This window comes from Symphalangus syndactylus, chromosome 19 (assembly GCF_028878055.3).
Source record: "Symphalangus syndactylus isolate Jambi chromosome 19, NHGRI_mSymSyn1-v2.1_pri, whole genome shotgun sequence".
In the NCBI taxonomy this organism is placed as follows: Eukaryota; Metazoa; Chordata; class Mammalia; order Primates; family Hylobatidae; genus Symphalangus; species Symphalangus syndactylus.
Window position 1 is genome coordinate 22,582,981 of NC_072434.2, and position 18,560 is coordinate 22,601,540.

Below are 18,560 nucleotides of genomic sequence, written 5' to 3' on the forward strand. Positions count from 1 at the left end.
GGTTAAGGATTTGTAGGAAATTCTCTGGCCAAACCCTGCCCTGGTCCCTTGTATGGATCTATTGCAAGGTGAAAAATAGATATTGGATGGGTAATCACAAGAAGTAACAGCTCTGGTGTGATCAGGTATGGCATTGAAGTATGGGAATAAGATCAGGATGCAGTGATATTGTGATACAGGTGGGTGTTCCTCTTTTTGGGAGTGGGGGTAATGGGGAGGGAGATGAATATCATCCAGGTTTCTGACCACTGAAGTCATCAGTAAAGCCAGCATTGCTCTTACTAAATGTGATAAGAACAGATCTTTTGTTTTGATTTTATCTATCTCCTTTGCTTACCAGTTTTATAAGCACTTCCGGAAAAGCATCCAACTTTTTGCAATTGTAGTTGTTAAAATCTGCTCATTCGCTTGAATTTTTAAAGCACAGAATTTCATTGTTAGAGTGGTTTGAGCTTTAGAGAGAAAATAAATTGATGACAGACAATCAGTGAAAAATTCTAGCAGTTTGGGGGCGAGATTGTGATTTCCTTTTTGATCTTGCAGGCAAGGAAAAAAAAAGCAGCAACTGCTGATATTGGTGATTAGGCAGAAGATGCTGGGTAATATTTACTGAGCGCTTACTAGGAATCTTGCCTGGTTCCATGTGCTTTACCTGCATTAACTTCCCTCAGTTCTCCCAAGAATCCCACGAGATCTCTGTTGCCTTTATATGAACCAAGCTAAAACGTTCATCAGCACAGCAAGTTTCTACTTCTCCTGTTTAAAGAAAATCTGAAAAATACCTGGATCCTTCCCTCCCGTCAGCCCCCACCTCATCCATCCTCTTATGAACTGAGGGAATCTTTTATCATAGGCAAGTATAGGGTAAACCTGAGAAAAACCTTGAAGAAAGATTATGTAAGTTGAAAATCACCTAAAACGGCAGTTTTAGTCCTCCGCTTTGCAGAAGAAATGAAAATATCTGGAGGAGGGAGAACAGCAGCAGAGAGAGACTGTAGGAAAGGAAAAACAAATGGCCGATAAATGTGGTCTTGAAATGAACAAGTGCACAACAATTAAGATGATCCGTTTTATGATGCCTGGTGATGTCACCCTATCATTCTATTACAGTGACTTTCCACTTTCATTTTGGGACAGATGCAATTTTATATAATAACAATGAAAGAGTTACCCTAAGAACAATAATATGTAAACATCATGTCTAAATTCAGACTATCTCCACATACTGCAGGGAAAGCAGAAGAGTGGAGAAAATGCATATTCTAAGCTAGCAGTATTAATTCAAACTCTTTATCTTTAAACATATTTTGTTTTTGGCCGGGCGCAGTGGCTCACGCTTGTAATCCCAGCACTTTGGGAGGCCGAGGCGGGCGGATCACGAGGTCAGGAGATCGAGACCACGGTGAAACCCCTTCTCTACTAAAAAAATACAAAAAATTAGCCGGGCGTGGTGGCGGGCGCCTGTAGTCCCAGCTACTCGGAGAGGCTGAGGCAGGAGAATGGCGTGAACCCGGGAGGCGGAGCTTGCAGTGAGCCGAGATTGCGCCACTGCACTCCTGCCTGGGCGACAGAGCGAGACTCCATCTCAAAAAAAAAAAAAAATGTTTTTAATTATTTTATAAACTACATATATGGGAACAGGTGCAGTGGCTCATGCCTGTAATCCCAGCACTTTGGGAGGCTGAAATGTTTGGATCACTTGAGCCCAGGAGTTTGAGACTAGCCTGAGCAGCATGGTGAAAACCCATCTCTACAAAAAATACAAAAAATTAACTGGGCATGGTGGTGTACAACTGACTGTAGCCTCAGCTGCCCGGGAGGCTGAGGTGGGATATCAGAGCCCAGTCGGTTGAGGCTGCAGTGAGCCATGATTGTGCCACTGTACTTCAGGCTGGGTAACAGTGTGAGAGCCTGTCTCAAAAAAAAAACAACAAAAAACCAACTACATATATGATCTCATTGATAATAATAGCAACTACTCATATTTTCTTTTTATTGTCATCCTATTTTAGAACTTTGTTTTACTTTTACGTAGTTCTCCTCAAGCACCAGATTCAATGTCCTGCCCTACTTTTTCTTTCTCTTTAGTGTTATATCTTTTTTGTTTGTTTGTTTGAGACAGGGTCTTGCTCTGTCACCCAGGCAGGAGTGCAGTGGTATGATCACAACTTATTGCAACTTACATCTCCTGGGCTCAAGTGATCCTCCTACCTCAGCCTCCCAAGTATCTGGGACTACACGCCCATGCCACCATACCTGGTTAATGTTTGTATTTTTTATAGAGATGGGGTTTCACTATGTTGCCAAACCTGGCCTGAACTACTGGGCTCAAGCAATCCACCCTCCTCAGCCTCCCAAAGTGTTGGGATTACAGGCATGAGCCACCTCGCTCAGCCCTAGTGTTATATCTGTCTGAATTTGAATTAATATGGTTAGCTTAGAATATGCATTTACTATGGTCTTAAGTATGATTCAAAGACAAGATTAAAAAAATTTTTTAGGTCAGCGCGGTGGCTTATGCCTGTAACCCCAACACTTTGAGAGGCTGAGGCGGGTGGATTACCTGAGGTCAGGAGTTTGAGACCAGCCTGGCCAACATGGTGAAACTCCCATCTCTACTAAAAATACAAAAAATTAGCTGGGCGTGGTGGCAGGTGCCTGTAATCCCAGCTACTCGGGAGGCTGAGGCAGGAAAATTGCTTGAACCCAGGAGACGGAGGTTGCAGTGAGCCAAGATCATGGCACTACACTCCAGTCTGGGCAACAAGAGTGAAACTCCGTCTCAAAAACAATTTTTTTTAATTGACACATAATAATCATGCATATTTATGGAGTACATAGGGAGGTGATTATACATGATGTACAGTGATCAAATCAGGATAATTAGCATATCCAGCATCTCAAACATTCATCATCTGTTTGTATTGGGAACACTTAATATCCTCCTTCTAGATACTTGAATTTCTATTTTTTATTTTTTTTTTGAAACGGAGTCTTTCTCTGTCCCCCAGGCTGGAGTGCAGTGGCGCGATCTCGGCTCACTGCAAGCTCCGCCTCCCGGGTTCACGCCATTCTCCTGCCTCAGCCTCCCGAGTAGCTGGGACTACAGGCGCCCGCCAACACGCCGGCTAATTTTTTGGATTTTTAGTAAAGACGGGTTTTCACCGTGTTAGCCAGGATGGTCTCGATCTCCTGACCTCGTGATTCACCCGCCTCGGCCTCCCAAAGTGCTGGGATTACAGGCTTGAACCACCGCGGCCGGCTGATACTTGAATTTCTATATATTATTATTAACTATAGTCATTCTACAGTGCTAGAAAACACTAGAACTTATTCCTCCTATCTAGCTGTAATTTTGTATCCTTTAACAAATCTCTTCCTGTCCTGCCCTTCTCTCGCCCCTTCCCAGCCTCTAGTAGCCTCTTTTCTACTTTTTACTTCAATGAGATCAACTTTTTTTTTAAGCTTCCATATATGAGTGAGAACATGTGGTGCTTAACTTTCTGTTCCTAGCTTATTTCACTTTTAAAGACAAGATTTTTAATGGCTACATAATATTCTATCTAGCAGATGGTCCAGAGTTACTCCATAGCTAGATTTTGAGAATATCTGCAATGTCTTACTGGCAACTATGTTTGTATATACAAATGTTTTAAAAGCCAGAATAACTATGTCGTTGTCCCAGAATTGCTAAGTTTAAATGTTGTGCATAGTTGGAAAAATCTAACATTCTTTAATTTTCAATAAGAAATAAGAAAGAAAGCTTTCTCGCCTGGTTTTAATTTAGCAGAGGAGTTAAAAACTTCTACTAGAATAAAGTTGCTTATCTGACCCGTGTTTTATTAATATATGGAGTGATTCCTAGCTTAGAAACACTGAGGTGATAACTATGAAGAAAACTTAAAGTGAAAAAAGCACGATTTTATATCCTCCGTTCAATGCAAACACATTTTCCAGAATAAAAAAAAATTCTGACTTATCCTTATGTATCTATAAATTTGGCTTGTGAATGTGTATATCCTAGGGAAGATGGAAAAACAAAGAGAGTATATTAATAGGTCTGTAATGATATAAAATTTATTCTGGGGTGAGGCAAAACTTAATGGTTCATAAATAGCAAATTCATTATATTTTTAATACTCAAGTTATATTAACACCATATAACATCTTTATGGTACCATTAGAACCATTTAAATCCTTGACTCAACCTGAAAAACAAACATTTCCAAATCTTGGCCATGAAATGATTAGTCAAATAAAATGTTTTAATAAATATTATTGGATTAGAACATGGTTGGTTGGGTCATAAACTGTCTTATAAATGTTTTATGTCATCTGTTACACTGCATTTTTAAATGTTAACAAATTAATTTATTTTAAAGGCCACATCAAGGTGAAAACACCTTGTTTCCACTGGAGCATTAGGCAGCAGGACAATACATCATGGAACCATTTTTCATTCAGCCATACCACTGGCAGAACAGATGTTAAGACATAAAATGTGGTATGGTTTGTTAAATATTCATTTATAATTTGCATTCATTATTAAATTATGTGTTGGGCTAATCTTTAATCTTAAAAATACAGTGTCATGAAGCTCTCAGAATACATGATAAATATTTTATAATTTAGCGTTACTTTAAGTGTTGACTAGAATGTACACAAATGTTTGTCAGTAATGATCCTTAATTATTCCAAGGAGATTTGATCTGCATTGGTATTGAGTTCAATAATTCATTCAAGCCTTCAGGTCACTAAGAGAAATATCAGTTTGGGGATACCATCTCTTCTGTGACTAATGATGATTCAGCTACTTGCTTCTCATGGCAACACTGTCATTCATTGCCTAAAACCATTTTAACATAGAGTGGTGACTTTGAGGATCTTATTTTTTAGTGGTCTCAAGTGATTATCACAATAAACTTCACTTTTGGTTTAGAAGCTTGAGAGTAAAAATTCTTTAAGATTCAGTGCTTTGAATAGACTATCCTGGAATACAGTAAATTCTGGGCTTGAGAATTTCCTATGCTCGAATAGTCAAGTATTTGATTAAGCTCCATAGCTGTGATATTCAATTTGCATTTGGTAAGCTGAAAAAAGTGCAGCCATCATGAGAAAGCTGGATGTGGCGGAGTGGTGATTTGTATTATAGTAGCCTGGTAGCTGCCCAATGAACCATGTAAAAACAGTTCATTAAAATGTTTATGTGCTTGGCTGGTTAATGCAAAGAAAGCTTTATTGCAGCCTTATAAAACCTCAGTAACTTCAGGTTGGAGTCAGATCAATGCATTGTAATAACTCATGCATATGCTTCATCTCTCCTGGAGTGGAGAAAAGAACCAAGAAACTTCCTTTTCTTCCTTGTTTCTATCACCACATATTTTCAGATTTTAAAAACGAATCCAGACTTTCTTCCTTTTGGCTCTTCTTAAATCAATTAAAATAGTCCAAGTTCATTTATAGGCAATTTGTAACACTTCATAAAACCATGAAGTATTGTTTATAATAAAATCTAATCAACAAATATGTGATTACTGCATTTCACAGTAATCACATAAAAGTTAAATTTAAAAGTTAAATTTTTAAGGAATCTCAATTTTACTGAACATCAAAAACTAACCAGTATTAAACCAGAAAGCAGACATGCTAATATTTTTCAACTAGTGTCTCCCATTTTCTTAGGTAGTTTTGGGGATGCATAGACCTATTTTAAGCCCAGGAGGGTATGAGTAGGAGACTATCACTATGTGAGACTTTTAGATGTTGACATTTTAATAAATAGTTAACAGTTGGGTCTACAAATAGAAATGATATTTTTAAAAAGCTCCCTTAAACAAAATATACCCATTTTTAATAAAAAATTGATCTATATGGGTATTTACCTCCACAAGAGATACACAATTAGATTTTTAGATGGGAAGTAGTATTTCCGATTCATATATACAAAGTCTTCCCATAAATAATGACTTATTCATTAGTTTAGTATGTTGGACACTGCCTCACGAACAAGCACAAGAAGAAAACATGCTTTCAGGAGCGAAGCCAAAAGGTGATAAGATCATACAATAGTACAATATTAAGAAAGATATGGCAATACGTTTTCTTGCCTTCCCTTGCTATGTACACCACTATTTATTTTAACACGTGAACACACAGAGGAAGAGACCATAGACTACAACACTGTTACCGTCAAAATGCATCAATTAAAATAGATGCTCCTTGAACACAGCAGACTGCCTCAAAATATTCTTAATGTTCTATGTATCAGCCAAGCCATGGCATTTGAAAATTGTCTTAATGGGCTTGTGAACATCGAAATCTCACCTTCCAGGCCGGGCGCGGTGGCTCAAGCCTGTAATCCCAGCACTTTCGGAGGCTGAGGTGGGCGGATCACGAGGTCAGGAGATCGAGACCATCCTGGCTAACACGGTGAAACCCCGTCTCTACTAAAAATACAAAAAATTAGCCGGGCGTGTTGGCGGGCGCCTGTAGTCCCAGCTACTCGGGACGCTGAGGCAGGAGAATGGCGTGAACCCGGGAGGCGGAGCTTGCAGTGAGCCGAGATCAGCCACTGCACTCCAGCCTGGGTGACAGAGCGAGACTCCGTCTCAAAAAAAAAAAAAAAAAAAAAAAAGAAATCTCACCTTCCCCACCTCCTGTAAGGTTGAAGAGTGGATGGCTCCTCCTAACTGACATTTGGAGATGTTTTTTTTTCCCTAATTCCTCAGACTGCCCAATCTAAAAGGGAAGTTCTTTTTTTGGAATTTGGTACTACATCATGTAAAGATGAATTTGACTCTAACACACTGTCTGTGGAATATTGTATTATAAAAAGTATTCGTACTAAATTGAAAACAGTACCTAGCATAATGCCTTAGATATGATAGACACTAATTAAATATTTGAGTGGCTGAATGAATGTGGAGGGGGTGGTATTTTAATATTTGCTTTGAGATCCAGTGGCTGGGTCCTCTTATCTCAGAGTATGAGGTTGCAGGGAAGGAAAGGAAAGGAAAGGAAGAATCCATGAAGTAAAAGAAAAGAAGCCAAATATTTACCTGCTTTGGAGTGCTAACCTTCATAGCCCTCAGATATATGTAGAACACCATTTAAAATATTTGTTAGCACAGCTGGACATTAATCCTTCTTCTCTACGTAGATTGTTAAAGAAGATTTGGGGTTGTTGAGTTGGGTCTGAAGCTGCACCAGCTCAAGACCACTTAATTGAGAATCTCTTCTTATCATTTTAGATTGCACACTCCGTCAATTTTATACAAGATTAGGAGGATGGAAGCTGTGGTGTGGCCTCTGGTTCGTGATTATGGGTGGAGCATTGGTGTGCACTGACCCATATCTCACACCAGCCCTGCAGACATCAGTGGCCATACTTAGACTTGGATGATTGTTTTGGCTTCTGATGAGACCCAAAGCAAGTCAAGAATCTACTTATTTTTATTTTTTACCTTTTATTTATTTTTGAGATGTGGTCTACCTGTTTGCCCAGGCTGGTCTCAAACTCCTGGCCTCAAGTAATCCCCACCATCCGCCTGCAAAGCACTGAGGTTACAGGTGTGAGCCACCGTGGCTGGCCTAAGAATCTATTTTTAACAAATGTGTTTGACTAAAATCTGTATGTGTATGTAACTGTGGCTATGTTAGTACATGGCAGAGAGGATGGTATAAGAGGAGGAGAAAGAAGGACCTAGATTTCAACATCTCTATACCTATGATCATGACTCTCCAATTTCTAGGATGGAAAAAGGGATCTCTGATAGTTTAATTAAGCTTCCTCATCTCTGCAAGCTTCAAAAAAGCTGAGTCGGGTGGAGAAGGGAGGGCTGGCTAACCATGTGGGTCTCCTCAAGTCCCCTCAGATTTAATTGCGAGCATAAATGGCCCCCAGTCCTGGAGCATATCAACTTGATGTGTATAATTGATAGCCAAACATTTTTTACAGGCTGTTAAATGGTAAGGCCACAATGAAATGTATATAATGTTGATTAAAGTGATTTTTGTACAAAAGGGTCAGAGACATTAACAAGTTAAAAGAAAATGTGAGCTCTGTTCTTATTCCTCTAACCTTTGTTCGGGTTTTCCCATAATTGACACCACATGTTTACTATGCCTATTTTTGTCAAATGTAAGGCTGTTAGTATTCAATGTATTTAGAAGTGCTCTTGAGATTAAGGCAGTCACAGAGTGCTCAGAAAGGTAGATTTCAGATATTATCACAGCACATGGTAAAGAGAAAGATTTAAATAAACCCCTCCAGCTTGCCTTGTGTTAAATTGTCTGGCTCCTAAAGTAAAGGTAACTCTGAAAAGGATTAAAATGGACATCTAAATGATAATTACTGGGTAATTTTGTTTTGGTTATAATTTGTGGTGTTATTTTTGTAAATGACATGAGACATAATATATTTTTCAGGGTTCTGCAATAGCCGAGCAACAAATGGAAGCTGTCAGAAAGTATTTGTAGGAACAGTTATGGAAGAAAGCTGCGAGGTTGTTGAAATGCTACACAGACTACATTTTTTTAGCCTATGCATGAATAGAATACTTTCCTAAAAATGTAATTGACTGTGGGCGTGTGGCGTACAGCAAGCCCTCTGCCTAGGCTTTTGAAATCCTCTCATTTTCACTGATGCGAAACCGGCAAGGTGTCTTTCAAGGATCTTTTCAACTCGCCCTGTGTCATCACACGCACATTACTGAGCATTTGATGTTGTCTTACCTCCTGTTCTCTAGACCCGTCCCTCTTCCTCTTTCTTCCTGTCTTTTCTGTTCTGTCTGTGCTCTGGATCACTCTGTGGCACCAAGGACACTGCAGGGGCTTTAGCTCCTGGTCTTTAACTGGCGGCACTCAAATCTACTGAGTTTACTGACCTCTGCCCGAGCCATGAACTGAGACCAACGAATAGACCACCCAAACTCCCAGCAACTAGCACATGGCAGTTGTGCAGGGCCCTTCCCATGCGGCATAATTTCGTGGAATTTCCCTCTCTCCTCATCTGGCTGTGATTATTTGCTGATTTGTAATTTTAGTTATTCATGTGCAAGTCTTATCTCCTTTGCCAGACTGTACGCTCCTGAGCAACATGCACTATGCTTGATGCATTTTGTGCGTCTTCTGTCCTTCCTGGGCTTGGCATGGTGCTCGGCACAACGTGGAAATTCAGTAGATACACTGTGAGTGAATTCATGACATTGAGGCTAGGAACACAGAATATCCTAAAGATAATCCAGGTATCAATGCCAGAGATTGGTCACATCCTGGCTAAATCTGTAGCTATTTAAACTAAATTTCCAGTTCTTATTTCCATAGCTATGAAATCAAGAGGATATATATTTTAAAGTTTCCACAATATCTTGTTTTCAGAGATTTGAAATCAAGATGTTATATCTTCTTCCATTGAGTAGGAAATAGCTCTCCCGCCCTGCTGTGGCAGTACAAGGCTGAAGGAGTTATAATGATCCTTGAACTCAAGTCTCCTGATAACACATTTTATTAACTGGTAGGAGACTAGAGTAAGACTTGTGGGTGAAACTAGTATGTCTCAAGCAATTCTAATTTCCAGGCACAGAAACTGTACTTTGTAGCAGCAGAATTTTATTTGAGAAGTGACTTTACTAGGGGAAGTCCTACCAATTGTTTAATTTCTTTTTCACCCTAAATGATAGGAAAAGGGGAATTCGTATAGCCTCAAATACTCAAAGATATTTGTCTTTATAAACAGGAAGCACACTAGGGTTGCATTTTGTTTGCTTAATGGCAATTTTTGGGAAATACACAAGAAACTAAACAACTATGTTTATGAACGTTTTTAACTTTTCCAATCTTTCTTGATTCTTTCTCACTACATAGAGATTTAGAATAATAAAATCAGTTATTGCAATAATTAAAATGGTTTGAAAAAATCAGTACTTTTCCACTTATTTTGCTTTCCAGAAAAAGAACTCATGTGTTCCAAATTATATTTTTCCTCAATTTCTGTTCAGTCCTTCATATTACATTTTAATTGGGATAAAATTTTTTTTTCAATTCACAAGCTCATCAATTCAGGGGAGATATTTCTAATATAAGTTATAAGAGCAAACATTCAAGAAAACTGAAGTTGGAAACATGTTTGTGTCTTTTTTCCTTGACTAACCCATGTCTATCCTCTATGAAATTGATGTCAAAAAAGTATTATATATTTTCAGTAGGAAATAGAAGGCTGCCCTCTACTATCCTTGTCAGGACGTCGTATCCCTTTAATCATACTTTTCATTTCAGTACATTGAAATTTCCGTTACCAAGGACAACATCATAAATAAAAGTGTTTGTGAAATTTTACCTGCAGCTTCCTAACTTTGTGCATTAAGCATGAGACTAGCAGAGAGGTGGTCAAATGTGAAAATTTATAATCATTTATTACGTACGGCTGAAGCAAGAAGGGAATAAAAGCGTGAAGGCATACATCTATAAACGGAAGCCGAAAACCTTAAATGAAAAGTAAAGTGAATTTCTGTGTCTTGTCATAAAGTAATGAGAAGCTAGAGCTTTTATTCATAGCAACCCAAGATGCATTTACTCTCAATCTAGCTTCAGCAGTAAACGCTTCCCTGATGTATTGCTTTGGACATACAAAGAAATATTTGTGCTCTACATAATAGTATAGTTAGGAGAATTACTGCATGGTTGAGAAGATTCTATAAAGGTTTATAGCTGGTGGTGTTACTGTAATTTAATCACAATGTAGCTAATGTAGTACTTTAATATCACAGGTTACTTTTTTATTTACCATTTATTAGTAACTGACAGAGTCAATCATCTCTACATCATAAACAAATCATGGAGGGATTCTATAGGAACCCTAAAATTCCAGGATAGATGTACTATGGCTGTTTTATACTACCACATTCCCTGTAATGAGCTAACCATCAAATTATTATTTAGATCTGTGAAATGTAAGGCAGGCTTCTTGTTCTCAGTCCATTGGCCAAAGAAAACTTGAGGATATTTTATGTCAGGAATACAATTAGCACCGCATGTCACTTATGCTCAGAAATAACTCATTGATCCAATTCTAGCAAAATCTAGAAGCATTTTCTGAAAAATGTGAAGGTATTTAGCTAAAATTTTTTCTATCTGTTCTACAATCTATTCATGAACATTACCATAATTTTTTTTTAAAGTTTCATACTAAGTTTTATTGTATGCTGCTGCCAGTGTATATAAAACAATTACCCTTGTGAAATAGAAATTCATGAAAATTCAGAGAGGTAGATGTTAAGGACTGACGAAAGTAGAAGTTTGTATATTATGGCACATGTGTTACAGGGATAAGCTTTTGTACAGGCTTCAAATGTAGCTCTCTTGAATATTCACTGGATCATAAGGAGTGGTTTGGGAAACCTTTGAAAGATTCATTTTACTACAGAAAGGAACAGACTTTCTGGGGTCTGAAGGGATTTGTACTTGAAGATACTCCAGTCAGCAGAGGGTCATGTTGAGCATTCTGCAGACAGAATTTGTTTCAAGTCTGCAGCTGCCTGGGAAACTTTTATGCGGTTGAGTCTGGCCTCCAGCCGGAGCTGTTGAACCACTTTCTTCATAGCGGCGATGCTGGAGGAGCCAGACATGGTGCACGCGACTGCCGGGCCGATTCGTGGGTTGGTGGGTCGTCGTGGGTCGGCTGGGCCAGACAACTCCATTACCATAATGTTAAGCTTAAACCAATGCTTTGTCATTAGGATTTTTAAATGAAAAGTATGTTTTTATACCTGAAAATAAAATACAAATGCTTTTGTCATTTCTGTTTACATACATTGCTCTCTTGATAGATTATAGATAGAAAAATAGACAGACATATAATTAGTTGTTACATAAACCATGTCACATTAATATGGTTGATGCCAGAAATATTAAGCAGGACTAGTAAGGAATGCTGCTAATGCCTGGAAACTGTGACACTGTGAAAAGTAGGACTGATGACATGTCTTAAGCCTAAATCTAGGTTTAGTTCTCTGACCTTGGACAAGTCTCTGACCTCCATGAATCTCAGTAGTTCCATCTGTAAAACAGGAATACTGGTATTTGTCCTACTGATCCCGCTAGACTGTTGTGAAAATCCAATAAGATATTGTATGAGAAAACATCCTGCAAACTGAAGAGGTACACAAAGCATCAATACTTTGGACATAAAAGGCTATAAATAAATGTAGAATTGAGTGTTCAAAGCAGGTACTTTTTTTTTTTTTCCCAGAGTTTCGCTCTGTCGCCCAGGCTGGAGTACAATGGCACGATCCTGGCTCAATGCAACCTTCGCCTCCTAGGTTCATGTGATTCTCCTGCCTCAGCCTCCCAAGTAGCTGGGATTACAGGCGCGTGCCACCATGCCTGGCTAATTTTTGTATTTTTAGTAAAGACAAGGTTTCAACATGTTGGTAAGGCTGGTCTTGAACTCCTGACCTCAGGTGATCCACCCACCTCGGCCTCCCAAAGTGTTGGGATTACAGGTGTGAGCCACTGTGCCTGGCCCAAAGCAGGTACTTTTAATATAATGTGTGAATAGTTTTTATCACAAAGAGGGTAGAAAGCCATGTGAAAAAGTTCTGTATCTTACCTAATATGTATTGTGCACCTACTATGTATCAGGCACTGACAGAACCTATTGCACTAAGAATAGTTGATCAAAGTCTCCAAAAGGACAATGAATTGAAACTAGGTTCAATGTTAGTGATAACCAAGTCCCAATCAACTCTTCTAGAGCCTTTACACTTGCTACTATAGGCCACTCTCTTTCAGCGTGATTAGATTTTCTAAATTTTTTAATTATTGGGAATTTACACACCCTAAAATTCTCCGTAGGCCTTCAACTCGCCTAGGGCTAGGCCCACGTGAAGTAGTTGGGCTATAACTTAGTGACAGTGGCTGATCTCTAGTTTGGTAGGTGATACTTCTGGAAATAAAAATAGCTCTGCTCAGAAGCACAACTTTAGATTAACAACTCAAAGAAAGAGAGACAGTCTTCGGGTAACTGAAGTGACCGTTCAGTTGAGAACAGAAATGTCAACATAGGCATGGGCTTTATTGATTTTTTTCGTGGATGTTATTTATTTCCTTGTGCCTGGAATATCCTCCTCTTTGTTTGTCAAAGTCTTGCTATTTCTTCAAGGTCCAGTTGAAAGGTTACTTCCTCCATAAAATCTTCCTGTCTGCCCCTTCTATTCCATCACCTGATCTCTCACTTTTAAGTCTAAAATTTTGCTCTATATTACAGTTATTTCCATGTCATTGTTTATTATACTTTAATTTTTTCAAGGCAATGACAAGTAGACTTCATCTTTGAGCTCCCTTTGGCTTTTGGTACCATGTCTTAAACAAGAAGCCACCCAAATTGTCGTTGAATTTAATTACCGCCACTTTTTAAAAATTGTCTGACATAGGTATGTATAAAACTATTAGGACTTTCTTGGTGTTGGTTACTTTAAAAATAAGAGCTAAAGCTAGCTGTTTTAGGCACTATAAAACAGTAGTGTATTGGTTTTGTTTTTCTTTTATGAAATTAATTTTAGGCCAGGCACGGTGGCTCATGCTTGTAATCTCAGGACTTTGGGAGGCCGAGGAGGGTGGATTACCTGAGGTCAGGAGTTTGAGACCAGTCTAACCAACATAGTGGAACCCTATCTCTGCTAAAAATACAAAAATTAGCCAGATGTGGTGGCAGGTGCCTGTAATCCCACCTACTCGGGAGGCTGAGGCAGGAAAATCGCTTGAACCTGGGAGGCAGAGGTTGCAGTGAGCCGGGATCATGCCATTGCACTCCAGCCTGGACGACAGAGCAAGACTCCATCTCAAAAAAAGAGAAAAGAAATTAATTTTAAAGATCACCAAATTTTATACTTCAAATGCAGCCTACTGTTATTCTGTTTTTCTCCTTTTTGGTAAATTTTGAGTGTACTATCTACTCTTCATATTGTACATTTTACCACACATTCTTTAGTAAAAAGCAGCAGTAAGGCAAGGTACAGTGGCTCATACCTGTAATCCCAGCACTTTGAGAGGTCAAGGCAGGAGGATTGCTTGAGCCCAGGATTTCAAGACCCACCTGGGCATAATGGTGAGACCCTGTCTCTACAAATTTTTGTTAAAAAATTAGCTGGGTGTGGTGGCATGCACCTGTAGTCTCAGCTGCTTTGGAGGCTGAGGCAGGAGGATTGCTTGATCCCATTAGGTCTAGGCTGCAGTGAGCCATGTTCATGGCACTGCATTCCAGCCTGGGCAACAGAGAGAGATCCTGTTTCCAAAAAAACCAAAACCAAAAACATCAGTTCTGGCCAGGCGCTGTGGCTCATGCCTGTAATCCCAGCACTTTGGGAGGCCAAGGTGGGCAGATCATTTGGGGTCAGGAGTTTGAGACCAGCCTGGCCAACATGGCGAAACTTCATCTCTATTAAAAATACAAAAAATTAGCTGGGCACGGTGGCTCGTGCCTATAGTCCCAGCCACTTGGGAGAGTGAGACATGAGAATTGCTTGAACCGGGGAGGCGAAGTTGCAGTGAGCCAAGATTGCGCGACTGCACTCCAGCCTGGGCCATAGAGCGAGACTTTGTCTCAAACAAACAAACAAACAAACAAAAAACCTCACTAGTTCTGCCTCAAAAGGTCCTCCTATGTTTGCAGCACTGTGCTGAGTACAGAAGGGGATTCAAGGGAAGTAGAAGATGAAATACCTTCCTGGGCCTCAGCTGTCTTAGAATTAGCACAGGTCTCAGGGGTCAGCCCTCTGTTGAGACAAAACGCTGTGAAGATCCTTGCTAGGTGTAGATACCACATGATTTCTATCTGATGAAATATCAAAGAAAAAAAACTAAGGACATGACTGTGACTAATATGTGTCGAATATTTTGCTTAAGGTTGAGAAATAGGCAGACAATGAGAATAGATGGAGAACCCACTTGGTCCCACATTTCCAGCCTCGCTGTGGGTGAAGGCACGTTATCTCCTTTCTAGAATATTGAACATTTTATGTTAGAAGCAAGAGAGTACAGAGCTATTGCAAAATAGGACTGATAAAATATGCCCAAATCCTTTCTGAGTTTATTTTCTAACCATTTTCTAATATATTTATATTCTTATTACTATAAGATATAGAAATAAACTTAAATATTTGTGTTAGTGATAACAATCACAATTTAGTAAAAACCAAAACAAAAACCCCAACCATTTGGGAAGTTCTGTGTAATACACCAACTTTTTAAAAATAATGAGCAGACGGCCGGGCGCGGTGGCTCACGCTTGTAATCCCAGCACTTTGGGAGGCCGAGGCGGGCGGATCACGAGGTCAGGAGATCGAGACCACAGTGAAACCCCATCTCTACTAAAAAAAAATACAAAAAATTAGCCGGGCGTGGTGGCGGGCGCTTGTAGTCCCAGCTACTCAGAGAGGCTGAGGCTGGAGAACGGCGTGAACCCCGGAGGCGGAGCTTGCAGTGAGCCGAGATTGCGCCACTGCACTCCAGCCTGGGCGACAGAGCGAGACTCCGTCTCGAAAAAAAAAAAAAAAATGAGCAGAAATTTATTGGCTCACAGTTCTGGAGGCTAGAAAGTCCAGGGTCAACGTGCTGGCAGGTTTGGTGTGTGCTGCGGGCCGGGCTTCCACTTCTAAGATGGCGTCTTGAATGCTGCATCCTACGGGGGCGCGGGGGAAGAACACTGTTCCTCACATGACAAATGAGTGGAAGAGTAAACAGAGGGCGAGGGAAGGGAGGGGAGTAAACTCACATTTTCATAAGGAGCCCACTCCTGAGATAACAAACCCACTCCCGCGATAACGGCATTAATTTATTCATGAGGTAGAGCCCTCATGACCTAGCCACCTCTTGTTAGGCTCCACCTCCAAACACCGAGGCATTGGGGATTAAGTTTCCCACATATGAACTTCGGAGGACACATTCAAACGATAGCAGTGAGCCTTTTTACATCAGCTTTAATACCGACTGGATGTATGAGCCAAAGCATACCCCTAGATCCAGCTGAGTGAGTATCTATTTTCACACCTATACAAATAAAATATAACATTTTCATTGATTCATAATGTATTTCATGTGAAATGTCTGACTGTACCTTTAAAATTCAAAACGAAGATAGGCCAGTCACAGGGGTTCATGCCTGTAATTCCAGTACTTTGGGAGACTGAGGTGAGCTCAGGAGTTTGAGACCAGTTCGGGCAATATGGCGAAACCCTGTCTCTACAAAAATATACAAAAATTAGCCAGGTGTGGTGGTGTGTGCCTGTAGTCCCAGCTGCTTGAGAGGCTGAGGTAGGAGAATCAATTGAGCCTGGGAGGTCGAAGCTGCAGTGAGCCGTGTTCACATCACTGCACTCCAGCTGGGGCAATAGAGTGAGAGACTCTGTCTCAAAAAAAAAAAGAATAAATAAAATTTCAACAAATAATTGATTAAGACAATTTAGTTTAGTTTAATAAAATTGTTGAAAGTCTACTTTTTGCCAGGTTATTTATTAGGTGTATTATGTGCATTGCACACACGTGCACCTCTGTGTTCATATTTGCCTGTATGTATGTACATGCATGTCTACAATTGTTCAGATGTTTTGGAAGATGTCAGGAAGAGAAAGATAACTAAGATATGAAGTCTACCCTGGTGGAGGATTCGGATCACCCCAATGTCAAATAGCTCACCCCAAATGATGGAATAACGTAACATCTATGAGGGATTTTTGTTTGTTTGAGACGGAGTCTCGCTCTGTCTCCCAGGCTGGAGCGCAGTGGCCCGGTCTCGGCTCACTGCAACCTCCGCCTCCTGGGTTCAAGTGATTCATTTATGAGGGATTTTATTAGCAGTAAGTAGAGTCTCTCTGTATAATATTTGAGATATGTTTCCCAATTTCCTTTCATTTAGTAGTTTTTGTGTTTTAAATACTTATTGTCTTTTTTTTTTTCTTATAACACCCTCATTTCAGCAACGTTTTTATTGTCTTTGACCAGAATCTGTTCTTTTGTGATTTCTTTTTTAATTTTTTTCAAAGCTTAGGAAATTATAATTTTTCCAAAGAGGCAATAAGTACATCTGATTTTTCTATACTTTAACATTTAACTTTTAATTCAGATGGTGTTTAAAGAAACTTTTAAACCCCAATTGTCTGCATACACACACGATAAGGGGACCTCCAGTTTTAAAGAGCTGCTTAGCCGGGTGCGGTGGCTCATGCCTGTAATCCCAGCACTTTGGGAGGCAGAGGGGGGCAGATTACTTGAGGTCGGGAGTTTGAGGCCAGCCTGGCCAACATAGTGAAACTAAAAATAGAAACATTAGCCGGGCATGGTGTTGCACGCCTGTAATCCCAGCTACTTGGGAGGTTGAGGCAGGAGAATCTCTTGAATCCAGGAGGTGGAAGTTGCAGTGAGCCAAGATCAAGCCACTGCACTCCAGCCTGGGCAACAGAGTGAGATTCCATCTCAAAAAAAAAAAAAAAAAAAAAAGCTGCCTGGAAATTTTAAGAAGACACTACACAAATCATACCAAGGAAAAGTTGAGTTGGGTTTAAAAAGATAATCCCCACTCTAGAGAGATATAATAAGGAGAAAATAAAATAGTACAGGGGAAATATTTAACATTGCACCTGGTGTGTAGAAAATACTCAAATCACTGTTGCATTTGAATTTCAAGGAAGATGCTTATGATAGCCCTTGAAACCATTTGAGGTTCTAGACATCGAAAAGACCTTAAATATGACACTTTCTACTTCAGCCTGAGGAAAAAAACATGAAAAAGATAAGTAGCTATCAAATGAGTAAGGATTTATGTGAAAAGTAACTGTACCTTCATTTTTGCATTTCTCTAAATGTTGCTCTAAATTATATAGTTTTAATTTCAGTGTAATTACTAGTGTTAGTATAACTTATATTTATGATAGTATTTAATGTACAGCAATGATAGCCTTTAATGAGAGTATTTAGCTGTCCAGAGAAAAGCATAACCAAGTGGGAAAGTCTGCCAAATCTTTACTTTGGTTAATTATATTTATTCATTCAATGTTATTTATTGAGCTTCCACTTTGCCAGGCAGTGTGGACACAGCCAACAACCAGCTGTAGGGATTAATTCTGGGAGAAACAGATATTAAACAACTATGTAATTGCAAAGTGAGTAATTATAATTTGGGGAGTACTTCAAAGGAGCTGTATAGGAGGCTAAGAGGGCACATGCTAGACACCCTGGATGGAAAGCTGGTTGACGAGGTATTTTGGACACAAGGTCACAACTGAGACACCATCATCTTCCAGATCCAACTTCTAAAAGGTATTTAACAATACCTAGAAGGAGACTGTCTACTGTGACAGTCCTACAGGCCCATAGTCATCCCTGGCTACCGTTCATGGGTAATCTAATAGCCAGTGCCAAAGGATTGGAGGGAAAAACACAAGGAAGAAAGTCAAAACTTTGATTTTTTATTTTTCCACAGGCTCAAGAATACTCAGGGAACAACTTATATCAACTTTATATTGTTAAATGTTATCGGCTGGGCACAGTGGCTCACACCTGTAATCTCA

General features: G+C 39.6%; 1 protein-coding gene and 1 pseudogene across 2 annotated transcripts in view; one reads left to right on the forward strand and one right to left on the reverse strand.

Annotated features, from left to right (window-relative positions):
* ZNF281 (zinc finger protein 281) overlaps positions 1 to 18,560 on the forward strand; it is a 78,857-nt gene that overhangs the window by 10,890 nt on the left and 49,407 nt on the right. The window lies entirely within an intron of this gene.
* On the reverse strand, positions 11,178 to 12,060 carry LOC129458326 (guanine nucleotide-binding protein G(I)/G(S)/G(O) subunit gamma-5-like; annotated as a pseudogene).